Genomic DNA, 19,174 nt, shown 5'->3' on the forward strand with positions numbered 1-19,174 from the left:
GAAATTGCTTAACTTTTTTCTAATGCCCACCTAACCACCTGCCCCTGGGACCCTGTTCCCTCGCAAATTATATGGTCATACTTTAACTCATATCTTCAATGTCTCCCCCTCTACTGGCATTTTCCCCAACTCTCTAAAACATGCACCAGTCACCACCATACCTAAAAAGACCTCATTGGTTAACCTTGTTAAATCCCAGAGTCAGGCGCTGCTGGGCTATAAGGTGGAGACAGCTTTGAAATCCCAGAGATGTCTCATAGCATTTATATTTATATCAGCAAAATCTTGGAAATCGGCTGTCTTGCCATTTGAACAGCTCAAACACAAACTTTTCTTGATTATGATTAATGAGCACATGACAGTATCTGCCTGGAGATCCTTGATCAATACCTGTTTAGGATGGTGGGATTCGGAGCACGGGTCATTTCCTACTCTTCTCTTCAACCCTTCTTTTCTCTTTTTCTATCCTTTTTTTTTTTTTTTTTTGGTCTTTGCTTAGTTTTATGAGGGTCTTCTGGCCTATTCCCTATGAACAGTAACTATTCCTTTAGTGTGAAATCTGGTTTCAGGGTGACAAGGGAAGTGGTATCTGCAATCTACTAAGATTTATGAGCTGGCTATTAATTTGAAATTTAAATATGTAGAGGCTTGATTTTTAACTACATATGGAGATTGGGATGCATTTTGTTAATGTCATACTTGAAGTACTAAACAAGAACTGGGGCTACTCGATAAAGACACTGATAGTACAATCTATATCGTCATTAAAGATCTATCCTTGGAAGAACGCACAGTTGTGTATTTACATGTTTACGAAATGTTTCCGCCTAATTAGTATATATTGTATACTGTGTATGTTCTTTAAAACCATTTTTATATTCTCTTTGGTTGAAAGCCTTAATAAAAATATTGAAACAGACCTCACTGGACCCCACCAATCTTAACAGTCTAAAGCCCCATACACACTATCAGATTATCTGCTGAGTTTTTCCTTCAGATTTACCAAAACCATGTAGTAGAAGGGGCCTGCCTGATTGCATACACATTGAAACTCCTAAGGTTTGTCCTCATATTATATGGTTTTGGTAAATCTGAAGGAAAAACTCGGCAGATAATCTGATAGTGTGTATGGGGCTTAAGACCCATCTCCTTACTCTTTTTGCCTCCAAACTCCTTGAACATCTAGTCTACAACCGGCTGAGCTGCCACCTCATTAAGCATAACCTTGATCACCTTCGGTTTGGATTTCACCCGCAACACTCCACAGAAACTGCTCCCCTAAAGCTCACAAACGACTTACTCACATTTAAAACCAATGGTCACTATTCCATACTCTTACTCTTGGACCTCTCTGCTGCTTTTGATACAATTGACCTTCCCCTTAAAAAAAAAAAAAAAAAAAACTCTATTTCCCTGGTCTTTGTGGCTTTGCTCTCTTTTGTTTCAAATCTTACCTATCTAATTGCACTTTCAGTGTCACTTACAACTCTATTTTTTCCTTTTATCGTTGGGATCCCCCAAGGTTCTGTTCTTGGACCTCTCCTATTCTGGATCTTCACCTTTTCCCTAGGTTAGCTGATAGACTTCCATGGCTTCCACTACCATTTCTATGTGGATGACACTCAAATCTGTCTTTTATACCCTTCAGCTCATCCCATCGGTTTCCTCACCAATCACTGATTTACTAATAGGCATATCTGACTGGATGTCGCACCACTTCCACAAACTCAATCTATCCAAAACCAAGCTCATAATATTTCTTCCCCCACGTGCCCCTTCCCCTAACTTTTTTTTTGTCAAGATCAATGCCACAACTCTCAGTCCGTCCACACATGCCAGGGGTAACCTTGGACTCTGAACTGTCCTTTCAGCCCCAAATCCAGTCCCTGTCTAAAGCATCCTGCCTCAATTTTCGTAACTTCTCCAGGATATGCACCTTGTTAATTATTGACACTACTAAGCTTCTAGTTCACTTCCTGGTTCTCTCTCGTCTCGACTACTGAATCTCCTTTCTCATTGGATAGCCTTTACATAGGCCTGCCTCTCCATTGGCTATCCCCTCTTCAGTCTATCATGAATGCTGCTACAAAGCCATTCACAACTCTGCCCCAAGCTACATCACCATTCTTGTCTCCAAATATCGCCCAAATCGTCCTCTCCACTCTTCTCAAGACCTCCTACTCCCGAGCTCTCTCGTCTCCTTCTTCCAATGCTCATCTCCAGGATTTCTCCAGAGCATCTCCCATCTTCTGGAACTCCCTACCTCCACTGGTCTGGCTATCCCCTACTCTTGCTAGCCTATCACATCCCCAACTAATCTCCTACCACTTCTGTCAGCTCGTTCCCCACAGTTGCAACCTTTTGTACCACCTGCCCCACCCTATTAGATTGTAAGCTATTCTGGGCAGGGCCCTCTCAATCCTCTTGTATTTTATTGTATTGTAACTATGTTGTCTCCTTTTATATTGTAAAGTGCTGCGTAAACTGTTGGCACTGTATAAATCCTGTATAATAATAGGGGACAGAATTAGATTTAGACTTGAAAAACTTAACATTAATAAGTCACTGGGACCAGGTGGCTTGCACTCGAGGGTCCTTAAGGAACTTGGTCAGGTACCGTATTTATTGCCGTATAACACACACCTTTTTCCCCTTAAAAATCAGGGGAAAATCGTGAGTGCGTGTTATACGCCGATCCCCCGTTGATTGTCAGCGAAGGAGCGAGCACCGCAAATATAAACACATAGCCGAGTGTACTCGGCTCGGCTAGGCTCGGCTCCGCTCAGTCACGCCCAGTCCCGCCCTATGATGGATATAACACGGGAACTGGGCGTGACTGTGAGCGGAGCCGAGCCTAGCTGAGTACACTTGGCTATGTGTAAATCGGCGGCGCTTGGCTCTTCTTGGCTCTGTTCACAGTCATGAGCAGTCCCATTAGACCTGTGTTATGTCCATCATAGAGCGGGACTGCGAGAGGAGCCGAGAGGAGCCAATATACACAGGACCGGCTCTGTGTATCTCGGCAGCGCCATATTTAAACTTGAACGGACACTGGACAAGGCTGCAAATGACACTGGACAAGGCTGCATTGGGCATTTAAATGTAAGTTTCTTTCCTTAAAGCGGAGGTTCACATGAAAAATTTAACCTCCGCTTTTTGGAACCCTCCCCCCCCCGGTGTCACATTTGGCATGTTTCAGGGGGTAGTGGGGTGCAGATACCTATCTAAGACAGGTATTTGCACCCACTTCCAGGCATAGACTCCCATGTGAGTCTATGCCTCTTCCCGTCCCGCTGCGCTGTTTGCTGGGACACACACGGGTCCCAGAGACGACATGGACCATTTAGATTGCCATGTGCGACTTGCGCATGCGCTGTAGGGAAGCGGGAAGTGAAGCCGCAAGGCTTAATTTCCTGATTCCCATAGCGAAGATGGTGGCAGCAGCACCCAAGGACCGAGGGACTGTTCGGTTTCGGGTGCCGACATCGCTGGACCCTGTGACAGGTGAGTGTCCTTATTTTAAAAGTCAGCAGCTGCAGTATTTGTAGCTGCTGACTTTAAAAAAAAGTTTTTTTGCGGGTCTCCTGGTTTAAAAAGTTTTTTTTTCCTTAAAATTCCCTCCTAAACTTGGGTTGCGTGTTGTACGCCGATAAATACGGCAATTGCCAGACTATTGTTCCTAATTTTTACAAACAGTCTACTGACTGGAATGGTACCAGCTGATTGGAGAAAAGCCAACCTAGCACCAACATTTAAAAAAGGGCCAAGTTGGGAATTACAGACCAGTTAGCCTTCCATCAATTGTATGCTAGCTCTTGGAGGGGATGATAAGGGACTATATACAAGATTTTAGTAATGACAATGGTATTATTAGCAGTAATCAGCTTGGATTCATAAAGAATCGTTCTTGCCAAACCAATTTATTAACTTCAATGAGGAGGTGAGCTGCCGTCTAGATAAAGGAAGGCCCATAGGCGTGGTGTTTCTGGATTTTGCAAAAGCATTTGATGCAGTTCCCTATAAATGTTTACTGTACAAAGTAAGGTTCGTTAGCATGGACCATAGGATGAGTACATGGATTGAAAACTGGCTACAGGGGCGAGTTCAGAAGGTGTTGATAAATGGGGAGTACTTGAAATGGTCCAGGTGGAAAGTGGGATCCCCCTGGGTTCTGTACTGGGACCAATCCTATTTAATTTATTCATAAACGGCCTGGAGGATGGGATAAACAGCTCAATCTCTGTATTTACGAACGATACTAAGCTAAGCAGGGAAATAACTTCTCTGCAGGATGTGGAAACCTTGCAAGTAGATCTGAAGAAATTTTTGGGGTGGACAACTACATGGCAAATGAGGTTGAATGTAGAAAAATATAAAGTAATGCATTTGCGTGGCAAAAATATGAATGCAATCTACTCACTAGGGGGAGGACCTCTGGGGGAATCTAGGATGCAAAAGGACCTGGGCGTCCTTGTAGATGAGAGGCTCGGCAATGGCATGCAACTCCAAGCTGCTGCAAGCAAAGCAAACAGAATATCGGCATGCATTAAAAAGGGGATTAACTTCAGAGATAAAACAATAATTCTCCCTCTCTACAAGACTGGAGTATGGAGTATGCTGTACAGTTCTGGGCATCGGTCTTCAGGAAAGATGTGCTGGAACTGGAGAGAGCCCACGGAAGGGTAACAAAACGAATAAAGGGTCTGGAGGATATTTAGTTATGAGGAAAGGTTACAAGCACTGAACTTATTCTCTCTGGAGAAGAGACGCTTGAGAGGGGATATGATTTCAATGTACAAATACCGTACTGGTGACTCCACAATTAGGATAAAACTTTTTATAGAAAAAAAGAGGGATTTAAAAAAGGAAATTTATTAACCACTTCCCGACCAGCGCACAACGATGTACGTCGACAGAATGGCACGGGCAGGCATATTGGCGTACATGTACGTCCAATATTCGTTGCCGCCGTGCCATCGGGAGCGCGCCGCCGGCGGCGCGCTCCCGCGCTGGTCGGGACCCCCGTGAGTCCGGTCGCGGGACCCGCAGACTCGATCGCCGCGGGCATCCCCGCGATCGTCTCACGGAGCGGCCGAATGGAGGAAATGCTGTATAAACAACATTTTTCCATTCTGCCTAGCAACTAGTGACGCTGATCTCTGCTGCATGTGATTGGAGCAGAGATCAGTGTACACTAAATGAAAGCCCAACCCCCCCACAGTTAGTAACACACCCCTAGGAACACTTAACCCCTACACTGCCACCCACTGGTTAACCCTTTCACTGCCAGTGTCATTTACACAGGAATCACTGCATTTATATAGCAGTGATTACTGTATAAATGACAATGGTCCCAAAAATGTGTCAAAAATGTCCGATGGGTCCCCCACAATGTCGCAGTCACAATAAAAATCGCAGATCGCCGCCATTACTAGTAAAAAAAAAAATAATAAAAAATTATTAATAAAAATGCTATAAAACTATCCCTATTTTGTAAACGCTATAACTTTTGCGCAAACCAATCAATAATCGCTTATTGCGATTTTTTTTACCAAAAATATGTAGAAGAATACGTATCGGCCTAAACTGAGGGAAAAAAATGTTTTTTTATATATTTTTGGGGGATATTTATTATTACAAAAAGTAAAAAATAATGCGTTTTTTTCAAAATGATCGCTCTATTTTTGTTTATAGCGCAAAAAATAAAAACCGCAGGGGTGATCAAATACCACCAAAAGAAAGCTCTATTTGTGGGAAAAAAAGGACATTAATTTTGTTTGGGAGCCATGTCGCACGACCGCGCAATTGTCAGTTAAAGCGACGCAGTGCCGAATCGCAAAAAGTGTTCTGGTCTTTGACCAGCAAATTGGTCCGGTCTTAAAGTGGTTAAAGAGGAAGTAAAGGCAAAAAAAATAAAAAAATAAAAAGCACACCCTGTAAGACAAAGGCATAGCATACTAGCTCATTATGAATAACTTACCTGAGAACGAACCCCCGAAGCGGTCCTCCGTCTTCCTCTTCGCCGCTGCCATGTATCCCGGAGCGACTTCCGCTGTGATTCGCCGGAGCCGTGATGACGTCACTCCCGCGCATGCGCACAGGAGCCGACACTCGCGGCATGCACCGTAGACAGCTGTGGCTGTCTTCAGGTAAATATCTCCTAAACCATATAGGTTTAGGAGATATTTCTTGAACCTACAGGTAAGCCTTAATCTAGGCTTACCTGTAGGTCAAAGTGGTTTGTAAGGGTTTACAACCACTTTAAGACATGCGGCCGTTCACTAAAACTAGAAGGAAAAGGTTTAACCTTTTGTATCTATGGTGATTTTCTATGTTTGTCTTGATATACATTGCATTTATTATATTATATCTATGCTTACTCCCTGTACTTTCTCTATGTACCAAATAAAAATCGTTTGTAAACAAAAACAAAAAAAAAAAAACTGCGTAGAGGGCTCTTTACTGTAAGAGCGCTTAGGATGTGGAATTTAAAAAAAACTATTAGATAAGCACCTGAATGACCATAACATACAGGGATATACAATGTAATACTGACACAAAATCACACACATAGGTTGGATTTGACAGACTTGTCTTTTTTTCAACCTCACCTACTGTGTAAAATCAGGTTCAACCTCTTACAACCAGCAGTTCTGAAGGAAGGGAAGAAACAAACTAGCCTGTTTACCTCACGAGCAAACGAATCCTCCCTTACAGACCCTCCAATTTTTTTTAAAGTGATGACCTGCTGTTGAAGAGTATTCTGTAGCTTAAAGAGGAAGTAAACCCTGATGAGTTTACTTCCTCTTTCATTCCCTGCAAAGGTAAAGCATAGGGGGTGAGGAGTCCTTAAAGCGAAGTACCACTTCTGGGTGGAACTCCGCTTTTGCAGCAGCTTCTGGGCATTGAACGTTGCAACTTCACAGTTTAGTATATACTGGACATTTGGGTTATGGCATAGATGTATAACTTTGCCGTTTATCGACACTAAATTTCATCTGTCTTTTACCCACACATGTTGACATTTCGCCAAGTTCCTTCTTTATTTAGTATTACGCTGTTCAGATGAATTTTATACTACACAATACTGTCTTATCAATAATAATGGCAGCATTATTTTTAATTCCATCCATAAAGTAATTTCTAAAATATTGATTAGAACTGTGCCCATTGTGGTAAACCAGGCTAAGGCCATTTTGAATATGCAAAATTTACTTCTGAATTTTGTATCTCTTTTTAACCTTATGTAAAATATTCTTCTTCCAACATCCAACATTTGAGTCAAGACAGGGAGTGAGTGAGACAAGATGGCTTATTAGGTGTCTGGTTGGCATGAGACTCAACTTGGAGAAAGCACCTCTTAAAGTAGAACTAAAGGCAAGATAGTAAGTTTTTTTTTTGTCATCTTTGTCCTATTGCAGAGATTTTCCTTCACTTCTTTTCCTCTAGCCAAACAGGAAGTGAGTGAAAATTAAATTAATTAATTAAAGCGGGAGTCCGCCGGGAGTTCCACCGTTTTTTTTTTTTTTTTTTAAAGCCAGCAGCTACAAATACTGCAGCTGCTGACTTTTAAAAAAAGGACACTTACCCGCCCAGCACGCCCGCGATGTCGGCACCCGAAGCCGATCTCGGGTGCTGCCGCCGCCATCTTGGTTATGGGAATCAGGAAGTGGGGCCTTTCGGATTCATTTCCCGGTTCCCTACTGCGCATGCACGAGTCACGCTGCGCAATAAGGATGGTCCCCGCTGTCTCTGGGATCCGTGTGTTTCCCAGCAGGCAGCGGGGGACTTTCAGAAAGGGGCGTAGATTCTGCGGAAAGGGGCGTTCCTTTCTGCAGAATCTACGCCTGAAGTGGGTGCAGATACCTGTACTGTACAGGTACCTGCACCCCCCTCCCCCCTGAAAGGTGCCAATTGTGGCGCCGGAGGGGGGGGGGGATTCCAATGAGTGGAAGGTCCACTTTAGGGTGGACCTCCGCTTTAAGGGAATTCCTTGGGGACCCCAGGTCACCATTGGAAGATCTCTAATACATTTCTAAAACCCTTTCAATGATGATGGTAAACAGGACAAATGGGGTAAATCTCCTCACTGCGAGATCACCATTATCGGCGGTGGGAGAGGGGCCACCCCCCCCCCTCCTGCCGCTCTGCTGCGCTTTTCGGCGCTTACCGGAGCCGTTGGTAGCGGCGGATGCGATCAGGTCCTTTTCTGTGCTGGGTATGGAGACGAGCGAGGCTAAGATGGCCCCCACTTGCCTCTATACCATAGGAGGGCAAACATCAAATGTCACTTCCACCCATACCTCTTAAAGGAAAAAATTTTTCAATGTCATTTTTTCAAATTAGATTTTATTTTTTATTTTTTATTGCATTTAAGTCCAAATATGAGATCTGAGGACTTTTTGACCCCAGATCTCAGATCTCATATATAAGAGGACCTGTCATGTTTTTTTCTATTACAAGGGATGTTTACATTCCTTGTAATAGGAATAAAAGTGAGAATTTTTTTTTTAAACAGTGTAAAAATAAATAAAATAAATTAAAGTAAAATATAATAAGAAAAAAAATGTTTTTTTTTTAAAGCCCCCCCTTTCCGACGAGCTCGCGTGCAGAAGCGAACGCATACGTGAGTAGCACCCGCATATGAACACGCTAGTCAAACCACACATGGGAGGTATCTCGGTAGAGCGAGAACAATAATTCTAGCCATAGACCTCCTCGCAAAATATGCAACCTGTACAATTTTTTAAATGTCGCTTATGGAGATTTTTGAGGGTAAAATTTTACGCCGTTCCACGAGCGGGCGCAATTTTGAAGCGTGACATGTTGGGTATCAATTTACTCTGCGTAACATTATCTTTTACAATATAAAAAAATTGGGCTAATTTTACTGTGGTCTTATTTTTTTTATTCCAAAAAGTGAATTTTTTCCAAAAAAAGTGCGCTTGTAAGACCGCTGCGCAAATACGATGTGAAAAAAAGTATTGCAATGACCGCCGTTTTATTCTCTAGAAAAAAAACAATATATAATGTTTGGGGGTTCTAAGTAATTTTCTATCAAAAAAAACTGTTTTAAACACCGAGTCTGAAAAAGAGGCTTGGTCCTTAAGGGGTTAAAGGGGGACACAGACCGCAATAAACACTAACATGCCTTCTAATCCCTCTTCACGCTATCCAAAACTTAGCAATAAAAGTTTTGCCTTTTTAGGTATACTTTAATTGACATAAATACAACCACTTTAGTTCTGATAGATTTTACCCCCTCCATGACCAGGCCATTTTTCACTATTCAGATGTAATGCTGTATCCAAATGAAATTTATGTTTTTTTTTTTTTTTTTTTTTTTAAACAGAGCTTTCTTTTGGTGGAATTTTATCACCACTGGGTTTTAATTTTTTTCCGATATAAATGCAAAAAGGCCGAAAATGTTGAAAAACAAAACAAGTTTAACTTTCTGTTATAAAACATACCAAATACCCAATACATTTCGGGCAAAATATTTTCTGATACATGTTTTGATAAAAATCCCAATCCTGGATTTTTTTTTAAATACTACTAATGGTGGCGATCAGCAACTTATATCGGGGCTGCGATACTGCGGCGGTCAATCTGACACCGATGCTGGGGGGGATGACTAATTAACATCACCAGGGACATTAATACAATGATCAGTGATAATACTATACACTGTCACTGTACTATTGACACTGGCTGGAAAGGGGGTTAACATCTAGGGCGATCAAGGGGTCAAGCATGCCTAATTGTATAATAGTGTAAAGTATGTGTCTTTTTACTCCAGATCATTTAGCTTCTCATTCCTGCAAAGCAGGGATAAGAAACTGACACTGTTCCCTTCTACAGAGCTCTGTGTTTACCAACACAAGAGCTCTGGGCTGTGATTGCACACAGCTGATTAGCAGGTCCCAGCCATGAATCATTGGCTGGGACTTGCTGATAGGCTCCCGTTGTGTACAATCACAGTGGGAGCAGAGTGGAGGGGCACATCCCCTTGAGCTGAAAGTAGCCAGCAACATAAGAGTACAGGGGTCGCTTGCTCACAGTACATTGTGGGTGGGTGGTCGACAAGCAGTCCCAAATAAAAGCAGTGCCTACTGGAGGAAGTGTCTGTAGCTGCTGCCGTTAGCACTGCTACATCTGAGCTCCAGGCGCCAGTCTCTTTTTTTTTTTTTTTTTTTTTTATATGGCAGCACTGACTCCTAGAGCTTACACACAGTAAAGGCTACAGCAGTGGTGAGGACAACGAATTATGCCAAAAAAAGGTGTCCTGTGCGAGTTTGGTTTGGTTTGATTACGATGCAAATTCAGCCATACTATCTGTATGGTTGAATTCGCATCGCATGTGATTTTCAGTGCGGTGCGAATCACATCTGATCTCGCACCACGTGTCAGTGTGAACCGGCCCTTTGGCTAGGTTCACATCGCTGCGATGCGGGAACGCCGCAAATCCGCGGCGGGTTCCTGCATCGCATTCCTCCCGGGGGCAGTTCACACTGCCCTATGCGAACTGCTGGGAGTGTCAGTGAAACGTTAATAACACCCCCAGATCAGTTCGCATATCGCAGTGCGATCTGCAAACTCGGACAGGAATCGGATCGCATGGTGTGAAACCCATGCGATCCGATTCTGCTGCGGACCAAAAAACTATCTGTATGGCTGAACTCGCATCGCACAGAGATCGGATGTGATTTGCACTGCAGTGCGGTGCGAATCACATCCGTTCTAATAAACCGCTGCAGTGTGAACCCAGCCTTAAGGCCCTGCATTATCTGCTCTTCTTTTTTTGAGGTTCATTCACACCATGTTTTACAGTGGCCAGTGGTCTGCAGTGAAGGGAGCTGTGCTGATGCTTTGTAAATGACACATCACACTGTCCTCCTTCTTTTTTTGTTTTCACCTTTTAGTGAAATGTTTTAAAATTACATTTGGTTCAACTTTATTCTGCAGTGGTGTAATGCATCACAGCACACTGCACTGAAAAAAGCAAAGGGTGTCCTATTTTTTTTTTTTTTTTTTTTTTTTTAAGCAGCACACACTACTGCACCACTGGTGTGAACTGAACCTATAGTACTCAAAGCAAATTGCCTTGACTATGCATTGACTGTGTTGAGCGAGGCTATCCAGTGCAGCCTAACATACATGGTGTAAATGGGCCCTTAGGAATTTTATGTTTTAGCACAGTGATGGCGAACCTTGGCACCCCAGATGTTCTGGAACTACATTTCCCATGATGCTCATGGACTTTGCAGTGTGGTTGTGCATTATGGGAAATGTAGTTCGGAATCATCTGGGGTGCCAAGGTTCACCATCACCGTTTTAGCAACTTTGCTTTCATTTGCAATCTCTTATGTCCTCTCCTGTATGAAATGTACATGTTTAACTATATTGGTTTCTATTTATTCCGGGAAAATTTGTTCCCCTGTGGGTATGTCCTTGCTACTGTTGTCAAAGGTAGCTGCTGTACATAATATGTTCTTAGGTGCAGCTCATATCCTAGATATTAATGCATTATTAAAAGGTAGAATGCATTCCATTCTTTGTCCGGTAATAACAAGTGTATTGTATTATTCTATGATTCATATTTTATGGCTTCCTCTAATCAATTTTCTATCTTCTTTCAGAATTAACAACCCTGGTTTCACATTTTTGACAAAAAGAATACGGTAAGAGTTGCATTTTTGTTGGGGGATCATAAGTAGGTTTGATTTTGTGATTTCAGAAGATTCTGAGCAACAGCTAAATGCCACAGCTGCCACTCTTTTTTTGAGCATTGTAACCATGTTCCAACATGTTCCTTTTCTTAGCCCCTGTGACATCATTACAGGGGATCAAACAATCTCCAGGCTCTAAACCAGGAATAAGGATCCACAGGCACGGGGGTGGGTAGCAAGACATGCATTAAGTGGTAGCTCTGGTGCAGTTGGTCAGGGTACTTGGTGAGAAGAGCTTGTAATAAATGGCATCAGGTCCTGTTCCTGGTCTCAGTTTATTGCAGTTAATGCTGTTTTGCCGTAACTGTTGAATGGGCAATGATTAGGTGGGCAACTGTGCTTACATAAAGTGGACAGCAATGACGATTCTAAGACGAGGAATGAAAATCGCTTGATTCCCCCCATCACAGTCAGTGTTAATGGGGCAATCCCTCCCGCTGTTCTCCCAGCGGGTGGGGGGGAGCAGGAGAACCTTTCCTCGCCTGTAGAACACAATGTGTAAAATCCACCAGGCTGCTTGTACCCACATTGATCAACTTGGGTACATTCAGTCTGCATACATGGTTCAAATCTCGGCCAGTTCCCCCTGAACCAGTCAAGATTCAAATTGTTCAAGCCAGCTTAAATAATTCTAAGCTTTAACCACTTCCCACCCGGCCAATGCACATATACGGCCGGGTGGGAGCCGTCTACTCCTGATAGGACGTTCAAGAACGTCCATCAGGAGGAGCGGGATCGCGCGCGCGTGTGCCCGCGCAGCGGCGCGATCCCGATGCTCCCGTGTCACCGTGACACGGCGCATCTCAGATCGGCAGGAGGGCTCTGTGATTGGCCCTCCTGATCACATGACGGCCGTGTCCAATCACGGCCGTCATGTGATGTAAACAAACAGCCTGTTGCTAGGCAATCGGCTCCTCCTCTCCTCACACAGAAGTCATCGCTGAGGAGAGGAGAGCAGATTGCTGCAACCGGCTGATGATAAGTGAGTATGAGCTGTTTTATACAGCTTTTTACTCACTGATCACTAGTCTAGTGTAAACACACAACACACCACACAGTGTAAACACAGTCCCCACATATGTCCCCATAACACACATGTCCCCAAAACATACATGTCCCCAAAAAATAAAAACACATGTCCCTAATAATAAAAACATGTCCCCCACATATGTCCCACTAAAATCACTTGTCCCAATGATTATCTGCACACATATGTACGTGATCACCTGCACACATATGTACATGATCATTTGCGTACATATGTCCGTGATCACACAAACCAATTATTATACACTTAACGGAATTTTTTTTTACCAAAAACATGTAGCAGAATACATTTTGGCTTAAATTTATGACAAAATTTGATTTTATTGGATTTCTTTTAAAATAGAAAAAAGAAAATATAGTTTTTTTTTCCAAATTTCCGCTTTTTTGCGCTTATATCGCAAAAAATAAAAAACGGAGTCGTGAATAAATACCACCAAAATAAATCTCTATTTGTGCGAACAAAATGATAAAAATTTCATTTGGGTACAGTGTAGCATGACCGCGCAATTGTCACTGAAAGCGCTAGAGCGATGAAAGCTGAAAATTGGGCTGGGAAGGAAGGGGGCGAAAGTGCCCTGTATTGAAGTGGTTAAAGAGGAAGTAAACCCTTATTGGTTTACTTCTTTTTTGTCTCCCTGCAAAGGTAAAGCATAATGGGCTACTAATCTAGGCTTACCTGTAGGTCAAAGGGGTTTGTAAGGGTTTGCAACCACTTTAAACTGTCATTAAACTGTAATTTCACCCCCCCCCCCGTTCCACTGCACCACTGTCAACCACCAGGATGCCGCTTCACCAGTCTATGTGATGGTGCTGACCAATTAGAATGCCTCTTGTCCACACACACTGAGACGTACGAATAGGAGGTAAGGCTACAGGGATTTCAAATTTCTGGACAGATGAGGAGGCGTCAGAGTGTCTGACAGCGGGGGATCGCAGGACACTGGTACAGCAGGACTAGGTGGGTTTGGCTGGGGGAAGGGGGTCCAGTGTAAGGTCACCTTACAGATTTTCTGTAAGGTGAGCTTACCCCATAAAGTAAAAAGTACAGACAAGCTCAGGCACTACAATGCAGGCAACAAATAGTGTCTCCTGCACATACCATTTAGATGCATTAATTTACAGGTTTAATACCGAAGAGTCTCAGTGCTTTCTAGTGGTTTTGAATTTACCTTCTCCATTGCCCCCCCAACCACATAATCCTAGTGGCAATAAAGACTGCTTAACATAGTGGTGCCCAAAAAGTACATGTGGGTAGGGGTGGGGAACTTTTTTATTTTTTTTCAGGTATGATGCTGCGGCCAGCAGGCCTACCTAGTTAGAACACCTTGGGATACACTGGTTGCAGATTAGAAGGTGTGAGAGGTATGTGCAGACACAACTGGTGCCTTGCATTGTAGTGCTGGAGGCTACCTATACTGTATGGTAAAAAAAGCTGCATTTAAAATGCATTTATTTCTCATGAGAAGTAGTGATGAGCTTCAGCATGCTGAAGCTCTCAACAAACAACCCTCCTAGAGACTTGCATTGTATAAGAGGCAAAAAATTTGAAGAAAAGTAAAATGCACTTAATACTTTCCCAAACGTATTATATTAACACCGTTGGTTAATATAGAGCAGTTGCAGTAATTTTGTGGTCTTTGAGGACAGTTGCATTTCTCCATAAATAGTTTTGTATTGTTTTAATTTTTGTTTACTATTAGTATAAGTAAACCAACAAAGAAAATGTCAGATCGTGTCTGCTTCTTTAAATGTGAGCTGTGATAGAATTAGTATACTAGTAGGTAGTTTTATACTAGGGCTGTTACTGATTAAAATTTTCGTGTTCGATTTAATAATTTTTTATTTTTTTTAATCGATGAATCTACTAATTTCAATTATAACGCACATACAGATCCAACTACTTTTAGCTGATTTAACACCATTGTTATGGCAACTGGCGAAGCCGGACATAGCGGGGCATGGCTAGGATGTCACACGTCATAAACTCAGCCTCACCGTGCCCATAATCTCAGTCTTACCGTGCCTATAATCACAGCCTTACCGTTTCCTATAATCACAGCCTTACCGTGCCCATAATGCAGTCTCACCGTGCACATACTCTGACTTACCGTGCCCATAATCGCAGCCTCGCTGTGCCCATAATCGCAGCCTCGCTGTGCCCATAATCGCAGTCTCACCGTGCCCATAATCGCAGCCTCGCCGTGCCCATAATCGCAGCCTCACTGTAGTCAGTGCCTTTGCCTGTATTACACAGTCTGCAGGCATCTCCCACTGTGTGTCTCCGAGCTGAGCAGCTGAGTGTGAAAACTTTGGCTGCGCTGGGAGAAAAGTCCGCCCTCCTAGATCAGCTTGTGTGATAGACAGAACACTGCATTTATCACACGAGCTGATCTAGGAGGAGGGCGGGATTTTTCTCAAAGCGCGGCCAAAGTTTTCACACTCTGCTCGGAGAGACACAGCGGGAAATGCCCGCAGACTGTGTATGACATATAGTGGAGGAGGAGGAGGAGGGAGCGGAGCGCTGCGCTGTAGCCACAGCCACAGCTTGGCCCAAAGCGGCCTCAGGGCAGAAAGCCTACCAATCACAAGAATTGTGATCGATCAAAAAAATTTACGATTAATCAAGTAATTGTTAATTTCCGCAGCCCTCTTTTATACATAAGGTAATTATATCAAATTAAAAGTGAATGCAGGCGTTTTACCTTCTGCTTGCGTTAACAAAACTGATGTAACCATCCCTTTCTCTCAGTGGAGTCTTACACACAATAGACACGGTTTAAAGCTGGCCATACATTTTACAATTTCCTTTGATTTCATTTAGATTTACCTTCAACTATGTAGTGCAAAGGTCTGCCTGATTGCACACAAATTTAAAGTGTTTACGTTTGACCTCATATTATATGGTTTTGGTAAAACTAAAGGAAAATTGTATAATGTGTGGCCAGCCTAACCTAAGAGGTGGGAACCCATCACATGTGCTCTGTAAACTGTATTGATCAATGCAATGCACACAATACACATTTTCCATTATCCTCCCAATATCTGTACACGGTAAATGCATTGCATGTAGTCAAGGGCCAGGGCACATGCCCTGAATATTCTTGGCAGTAATACCGGTAGTAGCCATTATTCAGGAAATTAAAAATTTTCCTCACTGGCTGCACTCACGACCTAGCAAAATAATTACACATGTAACCCTAGACACACAGTGGGCGAAGCATGACGGGGAACTCTGAGAGACTTGTTGCCCATCAGGTCTTATTTGCCTGTGATTGGCAGTGGGCAGATTCCATAGCCTCTGTTCAGTCCAATAGGAGTTTTGGATTCACCCACTGCTATCCTCTGTCGATCACAGAGAAGGAGGACCTGATGGGGAACTTGTATTGGAGTTCCCCATCTTGCTTTGCCCATCCAGCTACTCAAATTCACAACTGCTGGATCTGTTGGCTGAGTGGAGCCTGATGAGAACTCCTGGGTTTCCTTTTAGGTCCACCTTGCCAGAGATTGACAGCGCCTAGCAGTGGGTGGATTTCAAAGCAGTTCTGGGACTGAATAGTAGCTATGGATCCACCCACTGCAGTGCACTGTCTATCTAAAGGTAAATGGACCTGATAGGCAACACGTTTCTCAGTTCCCCGTCAAGCTTCAACTGCCCCAGTGCCAAACTACTCTGCGAGGCACCTGTCGGTGTGATGGGTGCAGTGGTTAGGGAGGGAGGGAGGGCAGCAGGAAGCCAAAGTTTGAAAGTGGAAAACCGATGAAGTCAACTCAACTTGGCAAATGCTTTCTGAGTGTTTAAGCTCCGAAGTTTCGGACTTGTTTGTGAAGTTCACCAAATCCACCTAATGTTATCTCCTGCTTGCCTGGTAATTCCAAAGCCTGCTTGAGCCCTGTTAATAAATTGAGGTAGAAGCTGAGACAATCTGTCGACCAGAATTTTCCAAAAAATGTATAGTATTATATATTCCAAACTGAGTAAAACGATCTGCCTGGGGAAGCTGGGTTTTTCACATTTTTCAGGATTACTGTGATATATAGTGGGGATGTGGAAATCTCCCCTTTAACCAGTTCAGCCCAGGAAGGATTTACCCACCTCCTGACTCATTTTTTGTGATATGGCACTGTGTCGCTTTAACAGACAATCAACGGGTAATCTCTCGTTCTTCTGATATTACTGTGCATTACTGGTGCTCCTGTTGGACAGCCATGGATACCCCTGCTGGCAGTGCTTCACCTATTTTTTTCCAAGTTGTATGGTGGAACATTTCACATGGTAAGGCGTTTCTCACTTTTACTGCTGGTCGTTTGTTCCTTATGGTTGTTAAAATTATCCATGCTCTGTATCATTATATTTTTTGTAGTCAGACAAAAATTATGACTGCATAAACTCTTATCTAATACCTTGAACCAGAAACGCGTCGGTTACCAGAGATCATTATATAACGGCACTAACCAGGATGCATTCATGGGCACTGCAGCTGGCACATATCGACAGAACACCGGCAACGGCACCATTCCAATCAGTGCGTCGCTGCGCCGATTTTACAGAAGTAGTTTCTGCACTACTTTTGCCAATTTCAGGTGCGACTTCAACAGACATCCGTGCATTGAAGCCGCACAGACGTTTCAAGTTGCACTCAAAGTCGCATGGACATGCTGCTTTGAAATTGCATGGCTTCAGATGAAGTCGCATGATTTCAAAGCCGTGTTCAGTGTGAACAAGGGCTTAAGGTTTTAAAGAAGCCATTCGAATACATTTGTGAAGTTATCCTAAAAAGGTGACCAGTTGTATCTTTATGTAATTGACACTCTATTATTCATCTTCTATTGTCATAAACCGTTTTTAGTCATTTGTACAATGCATACATCTGGAGTGGATGATACAGTAAAGAAAGATTTAACAATTCTCCTTAGAGTTTTAAATTGCCTTTCCATACTGTAACATGCAGAACACACTCCATTGTATAGGGCCTGGATCAAAGATTGTACAGCCTGAATCTAGAATAACTTTAAAATATCTATGTTGGAATTGGCAGCAGATATTAAATTGTGCCGTGGCTGATTTAATTTAACAGTGTTTACTATTTGTTTGCTACAGTTTAACTGCTTTACCCCCCCAGGATAATTCTGTCATATGTGTAAAAATCTGATTTTTTTTCTTTGCCAGAAAAGCAGTTGGTATAACCACTTCAACCCAAGGACATGTACATCCTCAGTGGTTAATCTGGTGGCATGCAGCCCAGAAGTATTATATAGCAGTGTTGGTGCTGAACAAGAAACTACTGCTGTGTACTGCACAGAACTTTTCATAAAGCAAGCTTCTAAATCACGTATGGCCCATACACACAATACAAAAATCGGATGACAAATCGTCAGTTTTTTTTGCATGCTAGTCGCATATCCAAAATGGAGAATCTTACTAAAGTTACAAAATTTTTCAAACAACAGAATAAAAGATCAAAAGTGATGTGTTTTTAATGTGTTTGTATTGTATTTTCGGATGACAACTGTGCTGTTTAAAGAAAATTGTATGATCTGGTATCATAAGAGATTTTTGTGCTTGTCCAATCTAATGATAATAGCTGAACTGTTGTGATCGGCTCTCGAAAGCTCTGTACTAATGATCCGAATATCATACGATCGCTTCAGAATCTGTATTTTTCAGATTGTGTGTATGGGCCATTACTTGAATACTTGCAAGAGCACATTGCTTTAATTCCCTAAATGTCTAAAACGGTAATTGAATAATATATTAAAATAAGCAATGGACATAATCATTTTGCGGTTCTTGTGTAAGCCTCTGTGTACGGTCTGTTGTCTGGAATGCTTTCAGTGTACTGTTAATGCATGTCCTAAAATATGCAGTAATTGTGATGTGCTTTTATCTTCATTTATGCCTCCCTTTACACTTAAGTAAAATTTCACTGCTGAAATTCTAGTTCATGAAGTTGAATACTTATCTTAAGTTCCTGTTTGTGTTGTCCCCGAGTTCAGATCCTGCAAATATTGTAGGTACAGCAGATTGGCCTTTTTCATTGTGGAGTTTACATTGACCTTGAAAGTGACTTGTAAGGGTTGTATGCTGGCTTTCCGATTGGATGTTTCCATGTGGACACACCTCTGCATTCCTGCTCTATCATTAGTCATTGAAGACATTAAGGGGTCAGCTACTTTTAACTCTTTTAACTGCAGTTGTATCTACAGTGTATTTTTACATTTGCTGGCTGTGGAAAATGTTTTCATTGACTGCTTATAATTAAAATTATATACTTATATTAAATTATAGGCTCATAATTGAAATGATCTTCTATGGAACTGGTTATCAATTTAGACAGTAGATGAGGCCCATCACATTTGCATTTTCAGAAGGATGACAATACACACAGAAACATACAGTG

The 19,174-nt window shown here is 42.5% G+C and overlaps 1 protein-coding gene across 1 annotated transcript in view; it reads left to right on the plus strand.

Moving 5' to 3' along the window:
- PC (pyruvate carboxylase) overlaps positions 1–19,174 on the plus strand; it is a 939,549-nt gene that overhangs the window by 138,667 nt on the left and 781,708 nt on the right. Inside the window, exon 2 of the mRNA XM_077450039.1 lies at positions 11,640–11,681. The gene's annotated coding sequence lies outside the window, so the exon portion shown is untranslated. The remainder of the gene's footprint in view (positions 1–11,639; positions 11,682–19,174) is intronic.

This window comes from Lithobates pipiens, unplaced genomic scaffold (genome assembly GCF_037356315.1).
Source record: "Lithobates pipiens isolate NorthernLeopardFrog02 unplaced genomic scaffold, aLitPip1_a1.2 Scaffold_10, whole genome shotgun sequence".
NCBI lineage: Eukaryota > Metazoa > Chordata > Amphibia > Anura > Ranidae > Lithobates > Lithobates pipiens.